General features: G+C 32.4%; 1 long non-coding RNA gene across 1 annotated transcript; it reads right to left on the bottom strand.

Annotated features, from left to right (window-relative positions):
• Positions 1-9,951: 9,951 nt before the first annotated feature.
• Positions 9,952-12,007, bottom strand: LOC121230307 (uncharacterized). The gene is made up of 3 exons (XR_005928258.1): positions 11,609-12,007; positions 11,011-11,067; positions 9,952-10,347 (listed from the first exon to the last, which is right to left on the bottom strand). It is a non-coding gene; the product is annotated as an uncharacterized lncRNA (long non-coding RNA).
• Between the last annotated feature and the right edge of the window lie 3,763 nt (positions 12,008-15,770).

The raw sequence follows: 15,770 nt of genomic DNA, 5'->3' as shown, positions 1-15,770 counted from the left end.
TCAAAGATGACTGAAATGAATATCGTAATTACACACTTGTTTTTGTTAATTTGAAATGAAAAAGCTTCATCTTTCGAAACTTCTATGACAGCAACACGGTGGTTCAGAAAAATGTTAATATTTAGATTGGTGAAGCTACAAAAAAATTCGAAATATGGAAGCATCACCAACAAGATCCTTAAAAGAGTAAATTCATTCAAGTTTTACTACAACTCAATTTTCAATTATATTTATACCTTCTTATGTAATTCATTTTTTTTTATTAGGTTTACCTTCTTATAGAGTCCTACGTTTTCTCATTCATTACATTGTAGACAGAAAGCTGATAACATGACCTGCAATACCAAAAGAATAATAATATAAAAGTTTTAGAATACCAGTTCAAGGTAACTAAAGAAAATAGCCGCCTTATAATACATTACAATACTATATGAACAGAAGGTAAAAACGAGTTTCTTTGGTATTTAATATATAACACGATTAGTTAATACAAACCAATATTGAGAGACTTAAACATAGCATATACATATGATGGCAGTACAATTTCAAAATGTTAAAACCATCGGATCGTGTTTCTAGTTTACTGCTCAATAGAAAATTCACAAGTATAGCCTACATGGCTTTAAGACCTAGGACAGTCCACCCACCCCCGAGAATAGCTTTGACTGACATAACCAGCACATGCAGTTACAATTCGTGTTTCTAGTTGACTGCCTAACTAGAAGATGCACAAATATAACCTACATGGCTTAAGACCTGGGACAGTCACTCCCCCCCCCCCAATAAAAAAAAAAAAAAAAGAGCTTGGATTAACATAACCAGTATATACAGTTACAATTGAGACTTTGGGCCGTAAAAGTAACTTAACTTCAGGCTACATTCACTTTCAGAAAGTCTCAGGACACTACAATAAATTGGACAGCATGCAAGCATCCCAAGAAGGTTCACAACCCAAATGTCATAAAATATAGCTCACAGAGCAAGGAAACAGTGTATTTAACAAGAAACTATATGCATATGTTGCAATAACTCTGCCTGTGGTAGCACAAGATGCTTATAGCTGCAATTACAGCCGGTCCCAAGCCCGGAAAAAAGAGGAGGGTTGCAACATGTTGAGAAGAAACACTATAAAACAATTATGGACCATCAAAATAACCTGACTTCCAATTGTAAAATAAATGCAAATATAATAAGAGCAAAATAGAACTTAGACAGGTGCCTTGCAATTAAGCTTAGTTATATTCAAATGTTGATCCAACGGAAAAGGAGGGATGTAACATGTAGGAAAGAAATGCCATAGAACAATGATTGACTATCAAAATAACCTGACTTTGAATTGTAAAAATGCAAGTATAACAACAGCAAACTAGAACTTAGATGCATATTGGACATATCTAACATACACCTCAAAATAGCATTTGGAACATTAAGTCTTCATGCAACCAAAGCCTAGTTATTCATCAAGAAACATAATCAAGCACAATAATAAAGGAAAAGGAAGAAAGCAAACAAGAAATAAGCTAAAAGGAGAAAAAACAGAGAAATGAACTCATATCATTACATTAATTAACAAAAGAAAGAAAAACAGACATTAATAATATGCACATAAAAAAAAACAGACATTAATAATATGCACATCACCCTCTCACAAAGGCTCAATGCACCTGAAAACATGAATTAGGACTGAACTCTTAAAGCAGTAAGGTAAGTTTTCCAACATATTGACATTAAATGTGTTTTGGCTCTATTTGAGGTAGGACTAACCAAAGGGCCTGAAGAGGAAAATTCAGCATAGGTCGTGCATGTTGAAACTTAACAGCTTGATATTTATATCTTTTATAGATTAAATGATTTGAAGTTGTAAATTAGTCACTTACATTTTTAAAGCATTTATTATATTTTGTCACCAAGAACACTTCTTATGATGAATTACTTAGATCATTTCAATCTCATTATCGTAGTGTTCATCTCTACCCCACAAAATTGTTATTTTCCTTATATTTTTTCCTCAATCAAATAAGGAGTACATTTTGAGATTTTTGCTTGGAATTTTAGAACAAGCAATAATATCAATGACCCATGACTTCTATTTCTTGATTGGGGAGGGTTAAATGATTTCAAGATTTTGATTCCACATATGAATAATGACTTAGCTTTTGAAAAGTGTGATACACGATTTCAAATGTTCGGCATTGCTATAAAGAAGTAAAAAGTAAAAATATTCATTTTAGACATGATGTTGTAAAGTAAAAAATAAGTTAATTTAAATGGTATTCAAAATTGTTAATATTATGATGTATGAAATATCAATAATTAATACATTTAAGTAATTAATACATTTAAGCAATTAATATTAATTGTTAATAAATTTTCTAATGTATAAACCATATAACATATAAGCATAACTCTTATAAATCAATAAAAATTTCATAAGTAATGAATAATTGACTCAAATGCAAAGTATCATTCTTTCCCTTGTCTTTATTATTATTACCACAATGTCATGTTAAAATTATTTTGGTATGAACAAATATTCAACTTAGCTCATAATAGAAAGTATAACAAAAATAATTTATAATAATTCATTGTAAGTATAATATATAAAATATAAATTTTAAATACTTTTTAGGCAATGAATATTGTAAACCTGCAAAATTATATTTTGGCACCCAAACTAGCTTTCGAAAAGCCAAAAGCTATAATTTTCAACTTTTTGGTGAGGTTTGAAAAGCTGACTATTTAGCATTATTAATGACTCAAAAAGTTCGTTTGGCTTGAAAGATTGGTTTGAGAAGCAATGCTAAACAAGGCATAGCGTGCAAACTATCCAAGTAAAAGCTATTAGCCACACACCAAAGGAAGCCTAATCTAACCAGCATTAACTAGTTAAAGTTTGGAACCAAAATGATAGATACAAACATACATGCAAAGACATATTGATTGAGCTTTATTGTGTGAAAAAGAGGCTGGGAAAAACTATCAGTTACATGACAGAATTAAATAGTTTAAAGTACTAGTAATACAAAATATAATTAGCATGTTATGGGCCAAACCTATGTTAGGAAGGGCATAAATTTTGATTCTCTAATTAAGGACTAGGTTGCAATTTTAATTCTTTCCTAAGTTTCTTGATTGTGATTTTATATCAATTTATTTATTTCTTCTTAGAATAAATTTCTTATTTATGTAATAAAACTGGTCCTCGTTTAAAGGGATGTATAGAATAATAAACCCTAAACAAAATTTCTATGAATAAAACTAAAGAGATTCAAGTCTCTCTTTACCGGTCCTAAGGTTTCTGTGTTCCTTTGATGAGCTGAAATGTCAATCACAATAATAACACAATTGACTTCAACTTCCCTATTAATCGCCCTATGACTCAAATCCTATTCTCATGTCCATAACAATTTGGCATCAAAGCATATCACATTGGCAATGATGTATGAGCATTGTTATAAGAGAGAATTGTTTTGAAACCTGTGGTGGAGGCTAAGTTCATCAATCTAAAAACTCGTATAAACATCTACCTTCAACAAATAACTCGACATATCTAGGAACAACTCAAAACCCTAATTTTTTACTTGGGCAAAAAAACTAGGGATGGTGATGTAGGCAGTAAAACAATCCAACTAGACCGATGCATTTCCCACCAACTACTGTAGGAGGCATGGCGCCACCACCACTTGGGGAGCAGAGGGTTCCATCAATTGGAATTATTCCCAAGTACACAAAAGTAGATTTTCAAACTTTTGATGGATCAAAGGATCCTTTGATTTGGCTACATTGATGTGAATAATTTTTCAAAACCAACACGCCAATGAGGCAAACAAGGTAAGTTTGGCAGCCTTCCACATTCTGGGTGAGGCACCACTTTGGTATTATTAAATCAAATTGGAGGGACATGTGATGAACCAGTAAGAATCCTATAATTATGGCTCCTTTAGTTTTGGTGCTCTGATGGGCGGCAACTCCTTGGGAGATCTGGTTAGTTTGAAATAGACAGGAACTTTAGAGCTTTATCAGCAACAATATCAACAAAAATTAGCAAGAGCTAGTCAATACATTCAAGTAAACTGACATGATGGGTTTTTCATGGCTGGACCAAATGATTCCATTCGCTTGGATGTTCAAATGCACGAGCCCCCTAATTTAGCCATAACTACAAGCCTCACTAAAGCCTTTGAATAGAAGCAGCAAATACTACATGTCAGAAATAACCATAGAGGAACTTGGCAAGGTAATGATGGCAGCAATATATTAGGGGGAACTATTAAAGCTAATTCAGTAAATTTTCCTACCCCTTTTGGTTGAAAGTAGCTTATTTGACTCATGAAGCACCAAAAACTAAAATTGAGACTGAACTAGGTTGATTTATATTGTCAAGTTATCTTGACTTCAAACTTAAGGATAAGCTCACATGGCAAGAGGGGGTAATGTTATGGGTTGAACCTATGTTAGGAAAGGCCATAATTTCGCTTCTCTAATCAAGTCTTGGGTTGCAATTTTATGTGTTCCCTTAGGTTTCTTGATTGTGAATTTATTTCAATTAATTAATTTCCTTTTTAGAATAGGTTTTCCTATGTATGTAATAAGATTGGTCCTTATCTGAAGAGGCGTATGGAATAATAAGCAGAATTTCTATCAAAAAAACCCTAAGGTGTCTGGGTCTCTCTCTATTGAATCTTAAGGTTTTGGTCTCCCTTTGATTGGCTGAACTATCAATCACAATAGATCATTACAAGAATACAGATAAAGGGAAGACAATTGACTTCGACTTACCCATCAATGGTCTCGTGACTCAGCTCTCATGTTCATAACATAGCAAAAAATTTAAAGGTTTAAAATTGTTTTACAAAAATGTATTATTAATTTTTATATTGGGATAAATTATACAAACATTTTTAAAACAGATTAGTATGAACTTCTAAAATATGAAATGGAGAAATATATCTAAAATGGTGTATTACTTTAAATAATATTAATATCTTAAACCACTAAAGCTTGGCATAAACCAAGCAAATCTCCAAAAATTTATAATAGCCAACAACAAAAGTAGTCAAAGTACAGGCAAAGTTACTAAAAGAACAAAACAAAACCTGGGGGAAAGGATCGAACTTGCAAGTTGAAGAGAAAAAAACCTTAGAAACATGCCCTCCGGCTCTACACTCTAGAATTATCCTATTCTTTTACATATTCCAAAGATCTCCTATCCAATAAGATCATGCCTCTACCATAATAGAGCCAGCAGGTTTAGCAGTCTTAGCAAATGATAAGTTCTCAAAAGTGATGTTTCACATAGAGTTTTGAGTTACTTAACCAGAACCTAATAGCAATAAAACAAAACTAAGAACTGCTATAAGGCAAGGACAACAAACCCAAAACTTGCTCCAATGAAGTGAGGACAACAAAAGCGATAAGCAGCAATTAATACAGAAAAGAAACACCAAAAAAACTCAAAACTTGCTCAAAGAAAATGTCATTCGGCACTCAATTTAACTCCTACTGATACGGGGTTGCGCGCGGACCAAGATCGAGTTGCCAAGTCACGAGAAACTCCTACGAAAACCCTAAACAATTAGATCTGAAACGAAACAGAAAATTAAAAGATTAGATTTTTGAATTTTCAGATCTAAAATAAAATCCCCAAATCAGCAAAGAATCAAATTGAGAATAGAAATAAGTGTTAGGGTTCTTGAAACCCTCAAGGAGATTGTGATTCTGCCCAATTGAACACCAAGATAGTTTTCCCCAAATTTCGACAATCTAATTTCACCCAAAAAGAGTATGGAAAAACCCTAGAAATTGGGGATTTTTGGGCTGATTCCTTAAGATAGAAAAAGGCTGAAAACACAATAAGAACAGAAAATAGATTAGATAATGATTCAGCACAAGTAGAAATAAAGAAAGAATTGACAGTAAGAAATTAAAAGATAAGTCCTAAGAAGCCTTGAAATCTCGAAAGATCTCACAACTCCCTTCAAACGGCTCTAATCTCCCCTCCAAAGAATATCAATGGCAAGAAGAAGGTTGAAGATGGCTCCCACAATCACAAGATTGTTAAAACAACTTCTAAAGAAAACTCAAGAGAGAAATCTTGGAGAAAACTCAAAGAAAATTCTGCTCTCAACAAATCTGAAATTTTAATAATAATGATAAGTGTTTAACAAGGTGGACAGTCATGCCTTTAAATAGGCCTTATAACTAGTCCTAATCTAATTAGAAAACTAAAATAAAAAAAACTCCTAATTATTTTAATATGGAAATTCGGTCAAAGGTCATTTTATCTGAGACTCTTGGACTGAATATTGACATAAAAATTTAAACTAAGTAAATAAATAAATAAATAAATAAAAATAAAAATAAAACTTTACAACTTGGGCCACTTTGACAATTTGGCCTGATTTTCAACTAAGTATGGATGGATTTCTTGATTGGGCTGGGAATTTGCTTATTGGGCCTCGCCTTCAAGAATTTGGGCTTTTGTGACTCGTATCATTCCCCCCTTCCTCAAAAAGATTCGTCCTCGAATCTGAAAAATCAAATGAACTCGACTTTCCTCTATCGAACGGGACTAATGGCAATTGAGTCCACTGAAAAGAATAGCCATGAGATAGTAAATAGCAACGGAAACAAGCTTGTAGTCCAATCATAAGCATAACAGAACAGGTATAACGTATGTGAATGGACAGATTCAGATTACCATGCAAACAATCTAATTTACTCACCACTGCCTCGTCAAATATTTGAAACAAAGATGGACATGTTTTAAGGCATTCAGTCGTCTCACATTGTTCCCACAAACCATGAATAAATTGCGAGTAATAAATCAAATGGTAAACATAATCGTCACAAGTAGGTATTTGAAAAGATTCACATGGTTCACAGAGTTGCATAATCATACCATGCATTAATCGACGGTCTATAGATTCACTCACACATGCATTATCAAAAACAAGAATCTTTTTATCAATCATCAAAACAGATAGATCATCAATAAATAAAATAGGACAGTCAAGCACGTTTCGATCTAAGTGTTCATCAACACGATCTTTATCACTATCCAAGGAGTACAAAAGTGTTTCAAAGGTTTCAAGCATCTTACCTCGATAAGCAGAAGAATAAGGGTTGATTTTACCTTTTTCATTTAAAACAAACTTTCGCTCATCGGGGGCATAGTGTAGTCGAATCTCCGTTGTTGAGTTAACCTTTGTCAAATGGAACTCAAACTTCATGTACAACCACATAAACTGTTTAAGGCACGAATATAAATTGAAAACAAATTTGGAAAATTTCGTTACCTTATTCTCGAAAACAGATTTGGACAAATTCGAGGATTTTACACAAGGTAAATCAAGAGAATAACAAATCACGCTTCTTTTCGTAATGACTTTATCAACCACAATCGAAGAGTAACAATTAATCGGATCAAAATGAGGGGATATTTTAAGAACTAAGTCACCAAAAGTTTTATCAATAATTTTCAAATCTGCAATGGACTCGGTTTCTAAAATTTCCTTACCTCGCTTACCTTCGGGATCATGTAGTGTGATTTCATCTTTGCTTAAGTTGATCGTATGAAAGCGTCTTTCATTTGAGAGGTATTGAAGTTGAAAGTTATCTTTCGATCTTTCGGGAACCTGAAAAGTAGCAACACAAGAAAAATTCATATCTTGGTTAGTGGAAACATTCCTCACTAGCCTTTCCTCGTCTTTTTCTTTTGTTTCTTTTTCTAACTCATTTTCTCTTCTTTCTTCAACTTCTTTTTCAATTTTCTTTTCTGTTTCACATTCCTTTTCACTCTCAATCTCTTTTTGCTCTTTTTCATTCTCTTTTTCTTTTTCCTCACTTGTTTTAACAGAATTTCTTAGTTTGATTTGGTCCTCATGGACTTGTTCCGGAGTGAGCGGCACTAAGGTAAGTTTCTTTCCTTGATGCTTGAAAGAATACCTATTGGTACGACCATCGTGAGTGACTTTTCGATCCAGTTGCCATGGTTCTCCTAGCAACAAATGGCAGGCTTGAATAGGCATTACGTCGCACACAACTTCGTCTTGATACTTACCGATAGAAAAGGCAATGCGCACTTGTTGAGTGACCCTAAATTGGCCTTCGTTGCTAAGCCCTTGTAGTTGATAAGGTTGTGGATGCTTGGTAGTGGTTAAGCAAAGCTTTTCCACCATCGTCGTGCTGGCTATGTTCGAGCAACTTTCACCATCAATAATAACTCTACAAAGCTTACCTTGTACATGGCAGCGAGTATGAAAGAGATGTTCTCGTTGCTGCTCGCTCCTTGGTTTTGCCAAAGATGATTGTCTACGATCATGAAAATCATCATCCATTCTAGTGACACGTCGAGGGCCGCGCCTTTGGGGTTGGTTATCCCTATCTTCCTTAATTGGATCTCGATATTGATGTTTTTGATTCACTCGTACCTCATTCAAAGTAGTATTCAATGCTTGAAGTGTAGCATTTATTTGTGTGATTGCAGCAGTATGTCCATCTAACTGTTGTTGGACTTTCATAAGTGCATCATTATTATCACCTTTAGACATCTTCAAAACCTGTAAAAAATAAACACTCAACACTCAAAAATAAAAGTTAGCAAACCTCACCATTAATCACTCAAAAAGAAAATTCAAATTCTCAATGAGGTCGAATTCAATCTTGTGAGTTCTTTATCAGAGTTTATATCAACCAATTAGAGAGTGTGAACCAAACTACCAAAGAATCCTAATTTGCACTAGGATGCCAAAAACTGACGAGACACCAATTGATTCGTGTTGCACCGAGGAAGAAGTTGTGCATACGTTTAAATCCTACTAACACAAGAAACAAGAAGGTGTTAGATAACGTAAAGGAAGAATAAAGGTAAACAAATGAAAACCTACAGCTAAGAATCAATAAAAATTGCTGAAAACAGAAAACCCGAAAAACTGCGGAGTAATTTGACAACTTCGTTCGAGGTGTTCCCGATCTCCAAAAATCACGAAATTAAATCTAGAGTGTCCTTATATATTTAATTTTTGATCTGGAAAATTTGGGCACCAAATTCAACCCGCTGAATATTTTTTTAATTTTTTATTAGATTTCGTCTTTTTTCAATTTTTTGACTTTTTCGACTTATTTTTTTTGCGGGAAATATTTTTGTATATTCAATAACAGTGCCAAAAATATGTATGTAAAATTTCAGATCAATCAGAAAACGTTTACCCACTCAAATGAATTTTTTTCGAAAATTTTTCTGGGTAAAACTGCTGTTTGTAATTTAAAAAATAGAGATCAGTTTAGAAATCAACCAAGAACACCCAAAACGCCCAAAATCTGATACCAAATGATACGGGGTTGCGCGCGGACCAAGATCGAGTTGCCAAGTCACGAGAAACTCCTACGAAAACCCTAAACAATTAGATCTGAAACGAAACAGAAAATTAAAAGATTAGATTTTTGAATTTTCAGATCTAAAATAAAATCCCCAAATCAGCAAAGAATCAAATTGAGAATAGAAATAAGTGTTAGGGTTCTTGAAACCCTCAAGGAGATTGTGATTCTGCCCAATTGAACACCAAGATAGTTTTCCCCAAATTTCGACAATCTAATTTCACCCAAAAAAGAGTATGGAAAAACCCTAGAAATTGGGGATTTTTGGGCTGATTCCTTAAGATAGAAAAAGGCTGAAAACACAATAAGAACAGAAAATAGATTAGATAATGATTCAGCACAAGTAGAAATAAAGAAAGAATTGACAGTAAGAAATTAAAAGATAAGTCCTAAGAAGCCTTGAAATCTCGAAAGATCTCACAACTCCCTTCAAACGGCTCTAATCTCCCCTCCAAAGAATATCAATGGCAAGAAGAAGGTTGAAGATGGCTCCCACAATCACAAGATTGTTAAAACAACTTCTAAAGAAAACTCAAGAGAGAAATCTTGGAGAAAACTCAAAGAAAATTCTGCTCTCAACAAATCTGAAATTTTAATAATAATGATAAGTGTTTAACAAGGTGGACAGTCATGCCTTTAAATAGGCCTTATAACTAGTCCTAATCTAATTAGAAAACTAAAATAAAAAAAACTCCTAATTATTTTAATATGGAAATTCGGTCAAAGGTCATTTTATCTGAGACTCTTGGACTGAATATTGACATAAAAATTTAAACTAAGTAAATAAATAAATAAATAAATAAAAATAAAAATAAAACTTTACAACTTGGGCCACTTTGACAATTTGGCCTGATTTTCAACTAAGTATGGATGGATTTCTTGATTGGGCTGGGAATTTGCTTATTGGGCCTCGCCTTCAAGAATTTGGGCTTTTGTGACTCGTATCACCTACCTTCTACTTCAACAGAACTTCAACGAAAAGCAAAATGATTAGTTTCATTGAATTGTACTTTAGCTAGCAAAAAGGAACTGAACGCTAGATATATGTAGCCATGTAGCAAATCTCCACATGAAACTCATGCATACAAACCATTTATTCATCATAAACTCTCTAAGAAATGTTCAAATTTTTAACCAAGTATTTAATGACCATCAACTATATGTATAGAAACATCTCGCATGACAATAAAGACAGACATTACCACAATATTTTATGTGCTTTTCCATAATTGTTGTGCTGAAAGAGCTACGGACTAACACTATGCATACCTAATAAACCCAAATAATGATGATTCTACAGCAGTGAAAGCATAACGAAATTATATGAAACGCCAACTTGCAAAAAATGATCAGAACTGTTTGAAAACGTGTATGCTATGACATATATTTCGCATCTCAATGTATAAAAGGGCTCAAGCTCATTCACTAATGCAATTTTTTTTTGAGGGTCAGTAATACAAATTTTTAAATTGAAACTAAGCTGATGTAATCATATAATGCTTTGTAGTGACCCAACCAAAACAAAAAAAGAAATATGAACAGTGCTAAAACACTATTCAGACAACGGCAGGATATAAAATAATTAAAAAAGATAGCGTACATGAAAATGTTAAGAAGATTAATAAGAACCACCTGGAAACAAAAGCTAATTTGCTTTGAATCTTAAACTTTCTCTCCTCTTATTGTCACCTGAAAAAAAGTCCAAAATGACAAAACTCCTTTAGCAATAATTTTTTTAAATGTTGTAATAAAGAGAAAGAAAATGCTAGCAATTGAGTGGGCGTGAAACACTCCATTTCTCAACTAAGTTGCCGAGAAAGCTTGACAAGAAGAAGTCAAAACGGTTTATTATAGAAATGTTTTGAACAAGAAAAATGTTTCTCGGATGGCTTTTTTTTACAATAACTTTCTCTGTAACCAAACGGATTTCACGCAAAAAACCTCGAAAACAAAGCTTTTCACCGCCATCAGTGACAAATTCCGAATCAAAACGAATTAACAGTTCTCAAAACCGTCAAACAAACAAATTACTTAACGGAAAACGAATCACCATTCACGTTCAAAGCAGAAAATGCAAACGCAAAACAATACAACATAAAATGAACGTCAAATCAAAATATATAACCTAACGATCTGATTACGAATTTTTTAACTGAATCAAGAAAATAACCAAATAAAAATGAGAAAATTAGAAAAAAAAAATCGGATCCGTTTACAAAGAAAATTATACCTCAAGAAGCTAGGGAAGCCGAAGAAGAGTGATATAGGTAAAAAAAAAATGGAGAGAGAAAAAAAATCTGGAGAAAGAGCTGGAACAGACACTAGATTTTGGGGATTTAAATAAGTTGATGTGGGGAAGAGCTAATGAAGGATGCCCCCACTTAATCTTGTTCTTAGCTAATTAATCAAAAAAATTATTCAATAATCAGACATTGGTTGACGCTTTAAGCTTAGCTTTTGGAAAAAAAAAATAGTGCAAAGGAATTATTTTATTTTTGATGATTTGATTCTTCATAATCTAGGGTTTCGGGTTTCCCTTTTAAAAGAAAAAAAAATAACATTAAAAACTAAAATTCGCTTTCTGGCTCTTTGGAGATTTCACCCGAAAACCAGCTAAGCCGTTGTATGAGTTTCGAGCCGCCGATATTTCCGTTTCCCGCCCCGTTTAAGGGTATAGCAAAAATACATGGGCTGACCGCGCGGTTTGTAGAAAAAAATCTATCAATTATGACCCAAATTTAAAAATTAGATATAATTAATTCAAATTTAAATTACTCTACAAATAGAATTAAAAATTTAAAAATTTAGAATTTAGCTTTTGAATTTTTTTTCTAAAAATTTATTCCTTTTATTTTTCTTATTTCAAATTTTAGCTCCAATTGTTAATATTATTTTTTATTAAATTTATTGATGTGCTATTTTAAATAAATAATACTCACTTAAAAGTCATATAACTAAAAATAATAATGTTGTAATAAACTTGAGTTTAACAAAAAAATTTAGGGCACGTTTGGTTCGCTGTATTGGATTAGAGGTGTAATGGAATAGAGGTATAATAGCAAATCAACTGTTTGGTTGAATGTAATGGAATAGAGGCGTAATAGTAATCTTGTGTTTGGTTGAATGGAATAGAGGTGTAATAGCATAATGGAAAAAACTAAAATGACTAGAATACCCTTAGCATAAATTTGTTTTGGTAAATGATTATTGTTATTGTTATTTAAATTTTAATAAGATTATTAATATCAATAATAAATAATTTAATCATATTTAAACATAATTATTATTAAATATATTATAATTAAAATATATAATTTAATAAAATTCTTAATAATTAATATTCTTATATGAATTTACTCAAATCATAATATATGATACTATAAAATATAAATTAACATAATTATTATTAAATATATTATAATTAAAATATATAATTTAATAAAATTCTTAAAATTAATATTCTTATATGAATTTACTCAAATCATAATATATGATACTATAAAATATAAATTAACATAATTATTATTAAATATATTATAATTAAAATATATAATTTAATAAAATTATTAATAATTAATATTCTTATATAATTTAATAAAACAATTAAGCAAAGATCCATTAAAACATGTTTTGAAGTTTGATACTACAATAGAGAATACAAACAAAAGAACCCATTTTTGAAGCACGCATACTTTTTGAAGCATATGAAATTACTGCAAGTTAGAGCATATGAAATTAAGCAAAGATCCATTAAAAATGTTTTGAAGTTTGATACAATAGAGAAGACAAACAAAATAACCCATTTTTATTAGCTGACCAATAAGTCCATTGGCAGATTTTACTCTATATTCTAGCCTAGTACTCATCCCCTTCATCTTCATCTCCTTCACCAGATTCCAAGCCCACTTCTTCATAATCTTTCTCAAGAGCAGCCAAGTCTTCTCTAGCTTCAGAAAACTCACCTTCCTCCATACCCTCACCGACATACCAATGCACAAACGACATACCAATGCACAAATGCACACTTTGCATACATCAGATCAAACTTATGATCAATAGTATGGGCACCAAATTTGGTAGCCATAACCAAACCAGAATCAGATATGGAAACCATCTCCAGCAAAAATCAATGCAAACTACAATTTCCTGAAAAAAACTTAATACATTAGACAAATCTTTGATCAACTCAAAGAACAAGAAGGTTAAAACGTGATATCAAGATGCCAATATTCTTTGTTTGCATATCTATCCAGTGCATAATTCGAAACAAATACTCTTCAATAGAAAATAGTAAAAACCATTTTTCTCAAATATATTAGACATATGAGAAAGAGGAGGGCAGACAACAATATAGGTTAAGAAATTCTAGATTGAAACACCAAAAAATTCTACATATGCTACAAAGAAATTCAACAACATTTTGAATTGTGAAAGACCAAAAAAATCAAAACACTTCGATAAGAAAGGGAGAAAACATTAAACTTTTTTGCAGTTCTATTTCTAACCCAAAAAATCATTAAGAAAGTGCTTGAATTTTCAGGAATCATATTAAAATGATGCCCAGATATCCAAAAGGGAATAAGAGGATTTACAGAACATAGAAATACTCCCTATATGATCTAATGCAACAAGTCAATAGAAGGCAGCAATATTGTAGCTTATCAACCGAGAACCCCATTGAAAAAAAGAAAGAAGAAAAACTGAGTCCTTTTTAAATGTTTGAGGGTGTGATTGAGGAGGAGTACAAGAGCTTCAGTAGAAATGACAAAAGAAAAAAGATACAGTGCAGAGATAAAGACTAGTATAGTAGGTAAGAAAGAAAATTTGATGAGAGAGAAAGTGAGAAGTTATACCAGCTTGAATAGATAGTATAGTCCATATAGGAGGATCAACATAAGTCGTACTCCATGAACTTCCATTACCAAATTGATTGGGGAATTGGATTTTTCCTGCAATAATATCAAAATCGATTATATCAGGAAGAACTAGATAATATAACAGCTAAACATGAAAGACCATTACAGACAGAGTTAACTTGTAACTTATGCTACTCGGTTCACTCTTTCCTCTTCGTTTTTTCCGAGGGAAGTCAACAAACATGAACATGGCTAAAAGGCAACACTATTTCTACTATCAAAAGTAAACTCAAGAATTTTGTTGCCAAAAAGTTTTACATTTTCTAAATTTGTTTGCTTTTGTACCCAAATTCACTTTTTTTTTCTTTTTGGTTCCTAAAGCAAGTAAATAGCAGAAGTAACAAACACTGGTACATAATAAACAAAAAAATGATGAACAATTTGGGGAATAATCCAAATAATTAGCATTCTAATCTAAGAATTGGAACTCTCTCAAATTTAAAAGGATAATACGGGCTTGATCAGATTCAATGTAGCGTCACTGAATCGAAATTGGATTCAGGAAAAATAGCGAAATTAACAAAAATGATCACAAAAATTTAAAAATTGAGAAACATACTGGAAAGAGAGAACGGCAACGGAGTGGCGATAGCCATTGAAGTTGTTGGAGGAGAAACAGAAGTGAAGATGGAGTGGGAAGGGAGGCGAACTCTCCTTAGCAAACTAACGGCAGCTTTACGTAGATACATCTTCTGCTTTTGCAGTACGGCGGTTTTCTACCCTCAATATTTTTTATGATTCTGAAATAAAAGAACACAAAAGAAACTGAAATAAAAATGACCCAATTATTTTTTATGATTCTCAAGAGCAAAAACAACCTCAATAGGCATAATTAAATCCAAATTAAAATAACATCCATGGAATTCAATACAACAGAAATTAAAGGAGAAACAAAAAGAACTTGGAACCTTGAAGAAGGTGCTGGGTAGGAGAAAACTGGAGAAAGCAAAGGAAGATGTCGACTGGAGAAAGCAAAGCAAAGGAAGAAAGCAAAGGAGAAAGCAAAGCAAAGCAAAGAAAAGAAAAGAAACGGAGGGAGCAAATCGGGCGAAACAGAAGAGGCAAAGGGGAACAGAAGAGGCAGAGGGTAAAACAGGGAGGGTAAAGTGAAGCAGTACCTAAACTGAGCAAAAGGGACGGATTAAAAATCGATGAATTTCACCGATTAGGTCAGTAATGGTTTAGCCCCGTAATAGTAATACATTGAACCAAACAACAGATTAAAGGCGTAATAAGTGGGGCCCACCGATTAAGGGTGTATTGGCATAGCAAATACACCCAACCAAACATGCTGTTAACATTGTTAACAGTTGAACCTAAATTTTAAAATAAAATAGTAGAGAGACTAAATTTCTGAAAATATAAGTGTATAAAGTAAATTTTAATTTTTTGAATAATATAAGGACTTATGACATATTCTAAACAAAGTCATCACATGTACTATTTATTTTTAAATTATTAATTAAGAATATATTG

The sequence above is a fragment of the Gossypium hirsutum genome, chromosome A06, assembly GCF_007990345.1.
Source record: "Gossypium hirsutum isolate 1008001.06 chromosome A06, Gossypium_hirsutum_v2.1, whole genome shotgun sequence".
Classification (NCBI taxonomy): Eukaryota; Viridiplantae; Streptophyta; class Magnoliopsida; order Malvales; family Malvaceae; genus Gossypium; species Gossypium hirsutum.
Note: the sequence above shows the minus strand (reverse complement) of the source record. Positions and strands in the feature narration are given on the sequence as shown.